The 15,739-nt window shown below is 48.3% G+C and overlaps 1 protein-coding gene and 1 long non-coding RNA gene across 2 annotated transcripts in view; one reads left to right on the top strand and one right to left on the bottom strand.

The window, feature by feature from the left end:
- RAB7A (RAB7A, member RAS oncogene family) overlaps positions 1-15,739 on the top strand; it is a 72,664-nt gene that overhangs the window by 28,424 nt on the left and 28,501 nt on the right. The window lies entirely within an intron of this gene.
- The window catches only part of LOC103349171 (uncharacterized), a 60,823-nt gene continuing 46,391 nt past the window's right edge, over positions 1,308-15,739 (bottom strand). Inside the window, exon 5 of the long non-coding RNA XR_007921682.3 lies at positions 1,308-14,674. This is a non-coding gene — a long non-coding RNA (uncharacterized LOC103349171). The remainder of the gene's footprint in view (positions 14,675-15,739) is intronic.

Below are 15,739 nucleotides of genomic sequence, written 5' to 3' on the forward strand. Positions count from 1 at the left end.
ATCCTCTGGTACACTCCCCAAATGGCTGTAACAGCCAGAATTGGGCCAATCCAAAGCCAGGAGCCTAAGGACTTGGTCCATCTTTTACTGCTTTCCCAGGCCATAGCAGAGAGTTGGATCAGAAGTGGAGCAGCTGGGACTCGAGCCAATACCGATATGGGCTGCTGGCACTGTAGGCGTTAGCTTTACCCGCTGCGCTACGGTGCTGGCCCCAAACTTTTTTTTTTTTTTTTAAAGTTTATATATTTATTTGAAAAAGACAGTTATACAGACAGGGGGAGGAAGATCTTCCATCTGCTGCTTCACTCCCCCAATGGCCATGACTGGGCCAGGTGGAAGCCAGGAGCCTGGAACTCCATTCATGTCTCCCATCTAAATGGCAAAGTCCCAAGCAAGGACTTGGGCCATCTTCTATTTTCCTAGGCACATTAGCAGGGAGCTGGATCAAAAATGGAGCAGCCATATGGGATGCTGGGTTGCAAGCAGCGTTTTTACATGCCGGCCCATTCCTTTTACCTTTTCTGATGCTTTGCAGGCACTACCTGACTACTTGTTCAAACTGGAGCACATATGACAGGAGGATGGACAGCAAGAGTTGGATTGTCTTGGGGGAGCATCCACTTTACCAGCAGAGTTGGAAGACGGAATCAGTCACTAAGAACCATCTCTCCTCCCCCGTGAACAGGGAAGAAAGGAAAGAGCAGGGTGGGCAGAGGGCCCCATCCCTGCAGCTTCCCCAGGTGGGGGCCAGAGGACCGTGCACTCCAGGTGGCCTCCAGCCTTCCTTTCAGCTCACCCCATGCTCTTGCACAGGAGTCTTTGGAAGGCTAGGGTGCTTCCAGGTGTCCTGTTGACCTGAATGCCTCCCAGAGGGGCACCCCCAGGTACTTGGCCCACTTCTGTCCTCTGCAGAACCAAGGCCTCTGACTGGGCATGCCCAATACACAGGAGTCTGGACTCCCTGCTCCCTTCTACAGCTGTTTAGGTTCACATCGGGCTGATCGTGCACACCATGATGCCAGGGCCCGTGGACTTCTGGGTCTCCTTGTTCTACACTGACAATGGACTCTGAGCTCTTTTGAAAGATACATTAATATAATAAAGACTAGGAGCTCCCTGCTGTGCCATAGATCTCAGAACCTACCCCTCCTGTGTGTGTAGATCTTTGCAGACTGTGGTCCAACCAGATTGAGTTCTGAGCTTCTGGCCCCTCCTGGCCAGTCCTAGCTGTTGTGGGCATTAAGTGAGTGAAACAGTGAATGGAAGATGTATCTATGTCATTCTTGCAAATAAGATGAGTTCTAGAGAGGGGGAGAGACAGAGTGAGTTCAGGTAAATCCTTTGAAGAATCCTAAAGGTCGGGGCGCCGGATTCTGTCCCGGTTGCCCCTCTTCCAGGCCAGCTCTCTGCTGTGGCCAGGGAGTGCAGTGGAGGATGGCCCAAGTGCTTGGGCCCTGCACCCCATGGGAGACCAGGAGAAGCACCTGGCTCCTGCCATTGGATCAGCGCGGTGCGCCGGCTGCAGCGCACCGGCCGCGGCGGCCATTGGAGGGTGAACCAACGGCAAAGGAAGACCTTTCTCTCTGTCTCTCTCACTGTCCACTCTGCCTGTCAAAAAAAATTAAAAAAAAAAAAAAAAACAAAAAAAAAAAAACAGAGGCATCAATACAGTGCACAGTGAGGACAGGATTTATTTAAAACAGAATGAATATACATTGATTTGTGAGTATGAGCCACCCCACATGGAGCAGTACTCCTCACGAGTGACCAGAGGGCTGCCTGTGTGGAGAGGAGGGGGAAGGAGGCAGTAGAGGGATCCTTAAGCATGGTCAGGAGCAGAAGGGACCCTTCCATATTATCAGCCTCTTTGGTGAGATTTAGGGTGGGGACTTAAAAACTGAACATACAGAGTAGGGTGGAGGCGGAGGTTAGTGTGCATGAAGCTGTCTGGGATTTTCACGGCACCTCCACATGGAGTGTAGCTTCCATCCATCCACATGGCCATCGTGGCATCTCCTTCCTGGTCCCAGAGGAGACACAGGGATATTCTAGGAAGGTGGGCATATTAAATTGACACATAAGGTGATAGAGCTACAATGTAGGACTGGCAGAAATTCCAGCTCGGCTATTATACCTAATGTTCTTGTCTGGTCCCCCCACATCAGTTGGAGGAACTGCTGTAGAACCTCAGACAGCATGTGCTTGGCCCACACCAGCAGGTCATTGACGCTGGGATGGTGGAAAGGATTAGGAGTCTATTTGCAATGCACAGAGCAAGAAGTCAGGCAGTTCTGTCTCACTCTGCAAACTCCGGAGGGGTTACAGGCAGTAAATCTTACAGGTTAAAGTGGGGGTTCGCCAGTGCATGTTGAGCTCCTGTGGGCCTCTGGTTGATTACCTGGAGTGTGGCTTTTCTTTGCTTGGTCTCTGATAATAGTAAAAGTGGGCTCCATTCTGTCTAGGTCTATGATTAGATTGGTATTACCTTTGACCAGGGCCTGTGCGTTCTGCAAAGCTCTCAGAATAGAGGCTGCTTTTAGATGTTAACTATAGGAGCAATTTGAGTCTTGATTCAGGGTCTTGGCTTGTCTTTACCCTTGCGTCACTCCCTTAATTTGCGAGTGTTTCTCTTTTACAGAGGAACTGCAAGTTGACCGAGAGGTACTGGGGTGGGATAAAGTCTACATCAAAGGCATCAGAAGTAGGGGCATGGCTTCAGCACTTGGTTTTCATGTTTGTGCTTGTGCATCACAGTACCCTGTGTTACCTGAAGCCTCAGCTGACTTCTGTTAGGTTTTCATATCTGTCCCTATGTGTCGACTGATTTTTGTGTCAACTTTGACTATGCCTCAGATGTCCAGATAATTTGGTTAAACATTATTCTCTGGCTGTGTGGGTGACGGTGTTTTTGATGAGCTCGTTATGGAACACCCCCAAAACTAGGTCCATTCACCTGGTGCAGCAAGTCAATTCCTGACAGCGGGCTGGTGAAAGAAAGTAGATAATTACTGCAAAGCACAGAGCAAAAACCCAGGTAGCTATTGTTAGGAAAAGAGTGCAGATTGGTGCCTTCTCAAACAGGACACCAAAATGTTGGGAAAAGAGGCATACAACAGAGAGGAGGCAGAATAGGAATCTATAGCCAGACCGAATTTATTCAGAGAAAATAAGTCTGCAGGAGGGTGGGGGTGGAGGGCTACAGGTAGAGGTGAATTCCTACACACTAAGTCTTTCATGTGGCCACTGGGTCTCATAGGGAAGAATGTGGGGGTGAGGTACAAAGACAATGAAGTATAAGACCGAATTGAGATGCAAGGGCAAGGAATAAATTCCAATATTATCTCTCTTCTGGAGAATGGCTGAGGCTTATGTCTTTGTTCCATCAGCTATCAGTTAATTCTTGGGTTCCTCAAAGGATTAGAAGTAAAACTTGTTGGGCCGGCGCCGCGGCTCAACGGGCTAATCCTCCGCCTAGCGGCGCCGGCACACCGGGTTCTAGTCCCGGTCGGGGCGCCAGATTCTTTCCTGGTTACCCCTCTTCCAGGCCAGCTCTCTGCTGTGGCCCAGGAGTGCAGTGGAGGATGGCCCAAGTGCTTGGGCCCTGCACCCCATGGGAGACCAGGAGAAGTACCTGGCTCCTGCCATCGGGATCAGCGTGGTGCGCTGGCCGTAGCACGCCAGCCACGGCGGCCATTGGAGGGTGAACCAATGGCAAAGGAAGACCTTTCTCTCTGTCTCTCTCTCTCTCACTGTCCACTCTGCCTGTCAAAAAAAAAAAAAAAAAAAAAAAAAAAAGAAGTAAAACTTGTTATAGATTGAAGTTGGGGTTGAGGGGAGCATACTGGATTCATGTTGAAGTCCCTGGTTGGTGTGCGTGCTGTAGCTCTCCTTTGATTGGCTGGATCATGTCCTTTAGGGGGGTTTTGATTGCAGAGTGGGTTCCCATCAGTCTAGGGGTTGTATGCAGGTGCTGGTTACTTGTTGCTCATGACCCTGGGTTGCTGAAAAGATCCCTGAAGACAAAACTGGACATCAAGATGTTAGCTATAGGGGCCAGCGCTGTGGTGTAGGAGGTTAAACCTCCACCTGAGATGCGGGCATCCCATATGGGCACTGGTTCGAGTCCCTGCTGCTCAACTTCTGATCTACCTCCCTGCTAATATGCCTGGGAAAGCAGAAGATGGCCCAAGTGAAACTGGAATTTGGGGTGCCATATGATATCACCATGTGCTTATTAATAAATTCCCAGTATTAATAAGCCTGTGTGGGTTCTTATTAATATTCGGAGAAGAATTTTGAATATCGTCATAAATGAACAAGGCAGCTTGGTACATTTTTAAGCTTTTATTCAGTGAGAGAAATGCATAGGGGAGTGAGGGCTTTATCTAAAAGAGAGGGATATATCCGGATTCATACCAAGTACCAGCAACCAGCCATGTGGAGGAGCATCTAGGCCAGGAAGCATGGGCCACGCTCCTGTACTGGCAAAAAGCCAAACAAAAAAAGGGGTGGGCTTTTAATCCACTTCAAAGGGGAGTGGTTAATTAACCTGAAGGCCAGTGGGTGCTCAGGTGTGGCCAGGTAGGAGCATGAGGTCACACAGGGGCGTGGTGAAGGCGTGGTGTCACAGCTCATAAACCTAATCAATTTTACCCTGCGTGCCTGCTTACCTCACAAGTGCATGATCTCCTTCACCTGTTGCTGGAGGTAGGCGGGATAGTTGTTGTCCTCACGCAAGAAAGAATTCAGATGTGCGACAGAGGAGTGGTGAGCAGAGTGGCAAGGTTTAGTGGGATAGGGCATCTGTCAGAACAGTGGGCGCCTCTCCAGGTAGGATCTGAGAGAGAGCACCCAGTGACTCCGTCTGGGGAGAGAAGATCGCATGGTTCTGTCACCACAGAGAAGTCCTGGGGGTCTTGTGTTCGTGCAAGAAAGAATTCAGGCATGAGACAGAGCAAAGTAGCACGGTTTTATTGGGGACAGGGCATCCGTCAGAATGGAAGAGACAGAGAGAGAGTGCCCAGTCACTGCGGGAAAGCAAGGTTACATGGTTGGATGGAGAGAGTACACCTTGCAGGGCGGGGGCTCAGCAGAGCGCCGAGAGCTTGAGTGCAGCCTCTGTTTAGACACGGGCTTAGAAGGGAAAAGGGTCCTTCCCCTCCTCCTCCTCCAGGACAAAGGGTAATATGAAGAATTTCTTCCCAAGTTTGTTATCAGACAGGGGGAGTCTTGCTGGCTGTTGCCCGAGGGGCTTCCCCCTAGGGTGCCTGCCTTGGAGGAAGGATGTTTATCAGGCCAGGTAGCCCATTTGGTGCTCAGGAGAGCGCTTTCCCGTGGGGGAAAGTTTGGGACCACCTTGAAGGTTTTCAGAGTCTGGGCAGGACTTTGAAGTACAGATGTTGGGCTTTTGTAGATGTCTGTGTCCGCAGGCCTCCCTCACACACACATAGGCTAATTTCTAACTTCTTCCCTAACATTTTGATGGAGAGAGTACACCTCACAGGCTGTGAGTGTTTCAGGAAAGAACTGAGAGCTGAGCTATATTCAGACCAGGGCTTATGAGGGAAAGGGGTCCAGTTCTTCCTGCCGTTTTTCATTCCCGTCCTCATCCTCCTCCAGGACAAAAAGTTTGCTGAGTGTGAATTAGGTAAAATTCCTCCCAGAGTTTCACTACTTAGTGCCATCAGACTGGGTCGCCCTCTGGTGCCACCAGAGGAGCTTCCCCTTGGGGGAAGGTTTGGAAGGTTTTGCTGCCCAGTGTTATCAGCCGAGGCAATCAGCTTGGTACTGAGGAGAGAGGGTTCTCCTGGGGAGCTTTCCTTGGAGGGGAAGGCTGAGACCACCTGTGAAGTTACTGGAGCGGAGGCAGGGCTTTGTAGTGCAAAATACTGGGCTGCTTCCCTGGTATGCTTCTGGGCTTCTGCAGATAACTTCATTCTTTTCAGGCCCCTCTCACAGGCACAGGCTGATTTCCAACTTCCTCCTAACACACCCACACAGGTGGGAGACCTGGAAGAAGCTCCAGGCTCCTGGCTCCCCCCGGCCCACCCCTGGCCATTGTGGCCATTTGGGACGTGAACCAGCAGATGGAAGAAATCTATCTATGTATCTATCTCTGTCTCTATGTAACTCTGCCTTTAAAAAAAGTAATCTGCAGGAGACATAATGATCTCAGGAGTCCGCTGATAAGGAGCCCTTTTGAAGAGAGCCTGCCGCTCCTCGGTTCTGTGAGCTAGTCTGGGTAACAGCTTTGTTTGCAATCACAGGGGCAGGGCAAGGGAATTTAAGGTAAGGTCGGGAGGCTGAGGGACTAGGACCAGGATCTTAATGGTATCTGGCATCTACATTCACACGAGTGGGGTCTTGGTTTCAAGATGGGCGCTTGCTCTTCCTCAAGTGAGCAGGCCTTGTGCAGTGGAGACCTGGACAGCGAAAAGGTTGAGCAAGAAACAATTCATGTTTTTTTCCTGATAGTCTGAGCTGAAGCATCAGTGTTCTCTTGCCTTTGGACTCTGAACTTGTACTGGAACTCGCACTGCTGCTTCTTCTGGCTGTCAGACTTTGGACAGCAGATCGTGGGACCGCTCTGCCTGGATAGTCACTTGGGTAAATTCCTTGTGATAAAGTCGCTAACAGACGGGTATTTGGACTAGTGGCTGACTCTGCTTGGGACACCAGCACCCCACACTGGAGCACCTGGGTTTGATCCTGGCTGTGATCCAGACCCCACCTTACTCTTCAGTGTGCACCTTGGGAGGAGGCAGTAGCCTGATGGAATCCTGTCGCCCCCATGGGAGACACAGACCCCACCTTACTCTCAGTGTGCACCTTGGGAGGAGGAGTAGCCTGATGGAATCCTGTCGCCCCCATGGGAGACACAGATTGAGTTCCAAGCTCCTGGCTTTAGGCCTTCTAAGCCCCAGCTGTTGTGAGTATGTGGGGAGTGAACCCCTAGGTGGGAGCTCTCTTTCACATAAATAAGTGTATTTTTAAAACCACTTACATAAAATCACCTGTTCTGTTTCTCTGGGGAGCCTTAATACATTCAGCATTAGTTAAGAGTCAGTGTTTTGGGGCTGGCATTATGGTGTAGCCAGTAAAGCTGCCACCTGTGACCCCGGCATCCCATATGGGTGCTGATTCAAGTCCCAGCTGCTCTACTTCCGATCTAGCTTCCTGCTAATGTGCCAGGGAAAGCAGCAGATGATGGCCCAAGTGCTTGGGCCCATGCGCGCACATGGGAGACCCAGAAGAAGCTCCTGGCATCAGCCTCGCCCACCTCTGGCCATCGCAGCCATTTGGGGAGTGAACCACCAGATGGAAGATAATTCTCTCTCTTTTTCCCCCCCTCCCCTTACTTTCCCTCTGTAACTCTGCCTTTTAAATAAACAGATTTTATTTTAAAAAAGTTTCTGAAAGGGTGTTACTGGTGAATGGCAGGGTTCTTGTCTTCACGCAAGAAAGAATTCAGGCGTGAGACAGAGAGCAGTGGAAAGCAAAATAGCAAGGTTTATTAGGGAAGGGACATCCGTAAGGACGGATGGGCACCTCTCCAGACAGAGCCTGAGAGAGCGCCCAGTCGCTTGGACTTGGGGGGTGGGGAGCAAGGCTACATGGTTGAGTGGAGAGATTACACCTGACCAGGCCAGGTGGGCGGCTCAGCAGAGAGGCACAGGGCTGAGCACGCAGTCTGCAGTCTGGTTTGGGGGGCGGGGGTGTTAAGGAGATGGGTCTTTGTCTTGACACATCTCCTCCCGAAACAAAGGATTTTATGGATGTAAATTTTAAGAAGCTCCTATCTGAGTTTTCCCCTGAAGGTACCAGACAGGAGGAAGGCTAGCTGGCTCCATCCTGAGTTTAGAGGAAGGGTGAGCAAGACCCCCAGAGCAGGGTGTTTGAAATGCAGATACTGGGCTGCATCTGGGAGATTGTGGAAGATTTGTCAGGCAGAAAGGGCGGGACCCCCCCCCCCCCCACACACACACCTGGCAGGTTATCAGGTAGAAGGGGGCAGGGCAGGATACGAATACTGGGCTGCCCCTGAAACATTGTCGGGATGACTTTGAGATGCAGATGCAGATGCTGATGCTGGACATAGACGTCTTCTCTTTAGGCCTTTGTCACACACACAGGAGCTCATATCTGTCTTCCTACCTAACAAGGGTTTGTCCATCAGCATCCTTGTATTGATCTTTGAATATATCTCTCTCTCTGTCTCTCTCTAATTCTACTTCCTACCCGTTAGAGTATCTGGTTTGTGAGTACCCAGATGTACTCAAATAGGCAGAAAAGTCAGTTCATTTATCTAACATTTATCTTTTGTTAATGAAGACTTTGTGTGGAAGTGAAGTAGTGGGTCTAGCTGCCATAACAGGAGAAATGTGGACATGAAAGGTTTTTGGCTAAGGAGACCTTCAGATCAATACTGCAGCCTATAGGTTAGCCTGACTTAGTTATAATCATGAAGTTTTCTCTGGCCTAGTCCTCTTTGTAGAGGTGAAATCGGAGAAGACCCCCTAAAATTTACACTAAAATGTGGCCCCTTAAAGTTCCCTAGAAATGCTACCCGGGGTGCCACATGCGTTACCGGAATTTAGGGTGCCTTACAATTTCACCACGGGCGTATTACTAAATCCCCAATATTAATAAGCCCAAAAGGGTTCTAATTAATTCTTCTCTAATATTTAGAGAAGAATTCTAAATACCGGCACAGATAAACGAGGCAGCATGGTACGTTTTAAGCTTTTATTTAGTGAGAAAGATGCATAGGAGAGTGAGAGCTTTATTTAAGAGAGAGAGGTGAATAGGGGTTCATACCCAGTGCCAGGAACCAGCCACATGGAAGAGCATCTAGGCCTGTATCTGGCCCAGGAAGCCTGGAGCACATGGCCCGAATGCGCCGTGGAGGTGAGGGGCTACAGCAAAGCCCCCTCCTAGCAAGAGGCCAGGGAAAAAGAGCAGGCCAGGCCACACCATGTCCCAGCTTTTAACCCACTTCCAAAGGGGAGTGGTTAATTAACCTGATTGGCTGGTGGGCACCCTGGTGTGGCCAGGTAGGGGCATGAGGTCACACAGGGGCGTGGCGAAGGCGTGGTCTTCCAGTTCACAAATCTGATCAATTTTAACCTGTATGCCTGCCTACTTCAGAGGGAGCCCGGCAAATCATGTCATTGTCTAATGCCAGCACCACAGTGATGGCACAAAAGGTGTGGCTCTATGTACAGGGTTGGATTGTTTATAAGGCTTTCTTTATGGAGACCTGACTGTCTTAGCCACCATGTTCTGCTGCACATAATCAAGAGAAAGGTCCTGAAGCCAGCTACCCAGGACAGGCTGTGGGTGTCCCAGGCGGTGTCTTCAGCACTGTGTAAAATGGCTGCCCTGTGTAAAGAGCCTGTAGAGAATCCCAGGGTCATAATTTGCCAGCCTCCAGTAATGCGTTACCTAAGTGAATGTATAACACGTAAACACAGATGTTTCTGAGGTTTCTTACCTTGTGCTTAAATCTTAAATCTTAAACATTAGAATTCAGACTTTTCATTCCTCAGGAGACGTCTCTGTGCTGGTTGAAGATGCAGCATGTAGACGTCCTCTTTTTTTGGAAAGCAGTTTCTAGGGTGGGTTAGATGCCTGGTCACCTTCAACCCCTTTCTTTGTGTTAAAAGTCTCCATTGATTGCAGAGTAATACAATCTGATTATTTTAAAGTTTCGAATGTCTCAAAATGTCAAAAGTTTCATGTCTGTCTTCATCTTCTCATCTGCTTATCCAGTGTCTCATTATGCCTAACTTGAAGCAGGCAGAACACTGTGGTTGCTCTCTTCACATCTCTAATGGTTGGCCCAGTGTAGGTGCTTAAAATTAATCTGTTATAATTCTAAGATCATCATCCTTGAGTAGGTCTTACAGATCAAGGACTCTCTCCCCAAATTGGCATGACCTCAAAGCTAGGAGTCCTTTATTTAGGTCTTTAATACTGAGTTCTATAAAATGGATTCTTTCTCTGAAAATGTAAGGCATGTATACACTACAGCAACAGCTGTTAACTATTAAAAATAGTTGGCGTTACAGTAAAATTATCAGAACATGAACTATTTGTATAGAATTTGGTTACTAACTTGATGGTCTGTTTTAGGCATTGCTGAGAGGCAGGGGCATTTAGTGTTTTCCTTTGTGTCTGTGCCCGCTGCCCTGTGGCGTCACCCCGGTCAGCGGATGGTGTTGGTGTGCCTCCCATGCAGGACAGGGGCAGCCTCTGCCTTCGCAGGGTCCTTTCGGGACTTGGCACTACTCAGACCTTTGTTTTGTGAGTTACCTTAAAGTAAACATTTAAATTTGTTGTAGAATAAAAATACATCTCGTGCTACTTAATGCCAGTGAATTGTACACTATAAAATGGTTAAGAAAAGGGACCAGGGGCTGGCGCTGTGACTCACTTGGTTAATCCTCCGCCTGCGGCACCAGCATCGCATATGGGCACCAGGTTCTAGTCCTGGTTGCTCCTCTTCCAGTCCAGCTCTCTGCTGTGGCCCAGGAGGGCAGTGGAGGATGGCCCAAGTGCTCGGGCGCCTGCACCCACGTGGGAGAGCAAGAAAAAGCACCTGGCTTCTGGCTTCTGGCTTCAGGTCAGCGCAGCACGCTGGCTGTAGCAGCCATCTGGGGGGTGAACCAATGGAAGGAAGACCGGGACAGAATCTAGCGCCCCAACCAGGACTAGAACCCCGGGGTGCTGGCGCCACAGGTGGAGGATTAGCCAAGTGAGCTGCGGCACCAGCCTCTCTCGCTGTTTTTAAAAAATTTATTTTATTTGCAAGGCAGAATTATAGAGAAGGAGACAGAAACTGAGAGATCTTCCATCCACTGGTTCATTCCCCAAATGGCTGCAACAGCTGGAGCTGGGATGATCCAAAGCCAGGATCCAGGAGCTTCTTCTGGGTCTCCCATGTGGTTGCAGGGCCCCAAGCACTTGGGCCATCTTCCACTGCTTCCTGAGGCCACCATTTCTGGATCAGAAATGGAGTAGCTTGGACTCGGCAGGCACCACAGGCAGAGGCCAGCCCCAGACCAATTTCCTTCCAATTTCTTGGAAAGCAGTGGAAGATGGCCCAAGTGCTTTGGTCCCTGGTACCCATATGGGAGACCAGGATGGAATTCCTGGGTCCTGGCTTCAGCCTGGCCCAGACCTGACTATTGAAGCCATTTGAGGAGTGAACCAACAGATGGATGATCTATTTCGTGTGCTCTCTCCGTCTCTCCCTCCCTGCCTTCCTCTCTCTCTTACCGTCCTTCTCCCTGCTCTGCCTTTCAAATAAGTCTTTTATTAAGATTTATTTATTTGAAAGAGTTTTAGAGAGAAATGTGGCTTAGCAAAAGGCTAGAATCAGGAGCAGAACCGGAACTTGAACCCGGTTACTCTGATATGGGATGTGGGTGTCCTAACCTGTGTTTTAGCTGCTAAGCCAAATGCCTGCCCTTGATTTTTATTTATGCTTGTATAGAGGAGCTGTATCCCCTAGTGGATATTAGTGGACCCTAATACCATGTGGTAGTAGATAGTGCCTTAGGGGAGTGTGTAAGTCTTGAGGACTCTGCCTTGATGAGTGGGATTCATATACTTAGGGAGGAAGTGGAAGGGAGCTGCCTTGCCCTGTCTGTGAGGCATGGCCCTCACCAGACCCAGACTCTGCTGGCACCTTGAGCCTGACTTTTACCCTCCAGAACTGTGAGCAATAAATCTCTTTTGTTTATAGTTTACAGTAAGTAAGGTATGTTGTTATGGCAACCCAAAGGGACTAAGGGACCAACTAAAGACTCAGGGTATTTGTTCATTTTAAGAGGTGTTACTTGAATAGGGCTGAGAAAGATTGTTAAGTATATGAGCAGAGATGATGCATGAGGAAGGGAAGGAAGGTCATTCCAGTTCAAATAGTGTCACCGACAGAGTGAGAAGTAGAGAACCCGCGACACTGGGAGGGACAGATCTGCCAGCACTGAGAGAGTGGTGCGCTAGCGAAGCTCTTACAGGGCAGAGGTGGGTGTGGTCCAGGCTGTCCCCTGTGCTGCTCAGCATTCACGTTGCCTTGGGTGGGGAGAGGAATGAGGAAATCTTGGGAAATGGATTTCAGTACAGCTAACGGGAGGCGAGGGGGTTGTCCGTCCTGTGGAACATCTAGAATTTGTTACTGCTCTCCCCTTTTCAGCCTCTTTAGTCCTGTACCTGCGCAGATTATGCTGTTTCCTCATAGCTTCTTCTCCAGTCATACATTGGCGGACACTGGATTTTTTCCACTTTGTGGCTATTATGAATAATGCTGCTGTGAGTCTTGGTGTGCCAGTTTTTTGTGTGAACAAACGTTTCAGTCCCCTTCTCATGTGTAAACATACTAATTGGATTGGTGTGTCATATGTTTAACTTTTTGAGGCACTGCCAGAATGTTGAATGACAGTAACATTTTACATTCCTACCAGCAGCATATAAGGGTTCTGATTTTTCCACATTTGTCAGTCTACACAGCGTGTCATTATCATGGGGGTCTGAAATGGCTCTCTTTTTCTTTTGATGAACATTTGGGTCTGGCTTGCCCTGATAACCCTCTCTTGCTGCATAGCTTCATGCCTGGTACCAAACACCATGTCACCACACTGAGTGTTGCCATTTAGATTTGATTTAAAATCTAAGTAGCTCAGCCCCTGTTCTGAACTGATGTCCGCTCAGCCCAGAGGCTTACTGCTAGTTTAATCAGAAGCTGCTGGGTTTGAGTCTTGTAGTTCAACAGAGATTCTCCTAGGAGCTGAGGGTTGAAAACATGTGGAAAGGCAGGATAAGGTAGAAGGGAATGTCAGGTATGGCAACCCAGTGGACAGATCTGAGCGGTGGTAGTCTTTAAAGGGCTGTGGGAGGCAGTGTCCTATGCAGTGGTTAAGCCGTCTCTTGGGATGCCTGCGTAAATGACTTTCACTTCTTTAGCTTCCACATTTATGTGAGATCATTGTCCTTGGGTGCCTGCCCTCCAGGTTTATCCGTGTTGTTGCAAATGGTAGGATTTCCTTCTTCCTAAAGGCTGAATAGTATTCCATTGTGACGATGTTCCATATTTTATTTATTCATTCATCCACTGATGGATAGGTAGGTTAATTATATGCCTAGGCTGGCGCCGCGGCTCAATAGGCTAATCCTCCGCCTTGCAGCGCCAGCACACCAAGTTCTAGTCCTGGTCGGGGTGCCGGATTCTGTCCCGGTTGCCCCTCTTCCAGGCCAGCTCTCTGCTGTGGCCAGGGAGTGCAGTGGAGGATGGCCCAAGTGCTTGGGCCCTGCACCCCAGGATAAGCACCTGGCTTCTGCCATTGGATCAGCGCGGTGCGCCGGCTGCAGCGCACCGGCTGCGGCGGCCATTGGAGGGTGAACCAACGGCAAAGGAAGACCTTTCTCTCTGTCTCTCTCTCTCTTACTGTCCACTCTGTCTGTCAAAAAAAAAAAAATTATATGCCTATAGTGAAGAATGCTGCCATGAACATGGAATTATATGTATCTTCTATTTTTAATTAAAAAAAAAAAAAACTTCCTACTGTTTCCCATAACATTCCATTTTCTTAATTCGCTCCAACACTTGTTAAACTTTTTGGTAATAGCCATTGTAGCACATGTGAGGTGCTAGGTTTTACTTTACATTTCCCTGATAATTAATGTTAAGTATTTTTCAGTAATAATCCATTTCTTTATCTTCTTTTGAAGTGTTTATTCAAGTTTTTTCCTGTTTTTAAATTGTTATCTTGCTATGAGTGGGATTTCCTATGTTTTAATTATATTTTCTCATTTTGTAGATTATCTTTTCACACTGTTCTTTGTTTCTGAACATCACAGTTTGTTTTTTTTTGTTTGTTTTTATTTTATTTATTTGAAAGAGTTAGAGAAGCAGAGACAGAGTGAGGTCCTCCATCTGCTGGTTCACTCCCCAAATGGCTGCAACAGCTGGAGCTGAGCTGATCTGAAGCCAGGAGCCAGGAGCTTCTTTCAGATCTCCCACAGTGGGTGCAGGGGCCCAGGCACCCAGGCACCTTCCACTGCTTTCCCAGGCCACAGCTGGGACCAGAACTGGCGCCCACAAGGGATGCCGGCGCTTCAGGCCAAGGCTTTAACCCGCTGCACCACAGCTCAGACCCCAACATCACAGTTCTTGTAAGAATGCATACTTGAGGGCCCTGCACCCAAGTGGGAGACCTGGAAGAGGCTCCTGGCTCCTTGCTTCTTGCTCCAGATAGGTGCAGTTCCGGCTGTTGGGGAGTGAACCAGCAGATGGAAGACCTCTCTCTCTCTGTCGCTACCTCTCTCTGTGACTCTTTCAAATAAATAAAATAAATCTTAAAAAAAAAAAAAAAAAAGAATGTGTACTTGAGAATGAAATGTGAATTCTTTATGAAGTTGCATAGAATTCTAAAGAGGATATTCTCTGGTCTGATGGAATTAAAAAAATTTAATTTATTTTTACATTTGGAGAGATAGAGATCTTCCAGTTGTTGATTCATTCCCCAAATGCCCACAGCAACTGCAGGCAAAAGCAGGAGGCAGACGCCAGGAGCTAGATGTCCATTTGGGTCTTCCACCTGGGTAACAGGGACTCGGGTACTTGAGCTGTCTCCTGATGCCTCCTGGGTTGCACATTGGCAGGAATCTGGAACTAGAACCATAGCTGGGACTTAAACTCGGGCACTCCAGTGTGGGTGACTGTCTTAACCACTGTGCAACTGCTGAAGTTTTTTGATTTATTTTTAATTTATTTGAAAGGCAGAGTTACAAAGAAAGGAGGAAAGAGAGAGAGAGAGAGAGAGAGAGAGATCTTGCATCCGCTGGTTCACTCCCCAAATGGCCACAATGGCTAGCACTAGGCTGATCCAAAGCCAGGACCTAGGAGCTTCTTCTGGGTCCCCCACTTGGGTGCAGGGCCCAAGCACCTGGGCTACCTTCTGCTGCTTTCCCAGGTGCATCAGCAGAGAGCTGGGTCAGAAGTGGAGCAGCCAACCCTTGAACTAGTGCCCCTATGGGATGCTGGCACTGCAGATGGTAGCTTTACCCACTATGCCACAGTGCCAACCCCTCACACATATCTTTAAAAAAAAGAGTGTTAGGGGTTCACAAAGGTTTCCATGTAGCTTCCTTACATGTATCTTCTTATACTATGACTGCACAACTGTGATTGCTAACCCAGGATGGAACATACCTTTGCTGATCACATGATCAGCTGATCACATGATGACATGATTTTAGGTAGTACATGAGTGAATGGAATATATACATTAGAAATGTAGCAAGGACATCAGACATATTTCAGTGAATTGGTGGATATAACAACAATCATAAATTTAGTATGAGAGACATTTAGAAGGTGGAGAAGTATTTGGTTGTGCACATGTTTTCATCTAAGTTAGGAAAGCCCTCATATAAAAACGCCATCCATTTAATATATTTCATGTGCCAAACAGAAGGCTAGGAACTTATATATACACTGATTCACTTGTATAAGGTTCCTAATTTTCATATGAAAACAGGCATATTTAAGTTCACATGGCAGACGTGTTGGAGATAGAATTTAACCTGTGGTGACGTTCCCACTGCTGTGGGTGCCTCCTGTGTAGAGGGTGGGCTTTAAGTGACCTTGTCTAGGCAGTTTCTGGCCATTGTTCTTCCCTGTGTTCAGTGTAACATCTCTGAGGATCTGAGCTTTCCTACGTTGAGAGCTTTGATT

Source organism: Oryctolagus cuniculus, chromosome 10 (genome assembly GCF_051225735.1).
Source record: "Oryctolagus cuniculus isolate XC-2025 breed Fujian yellow rabbit chromosome 10, ASM5122573v1, whole genome shotgun sequence".
Taxonomy (NCBI): Eukaryota; Metazoa; Chordata; class Mammalia; order Lagomorpha; family Leporidae; genus Oryctolagus; species Oryctolagus cuniculus.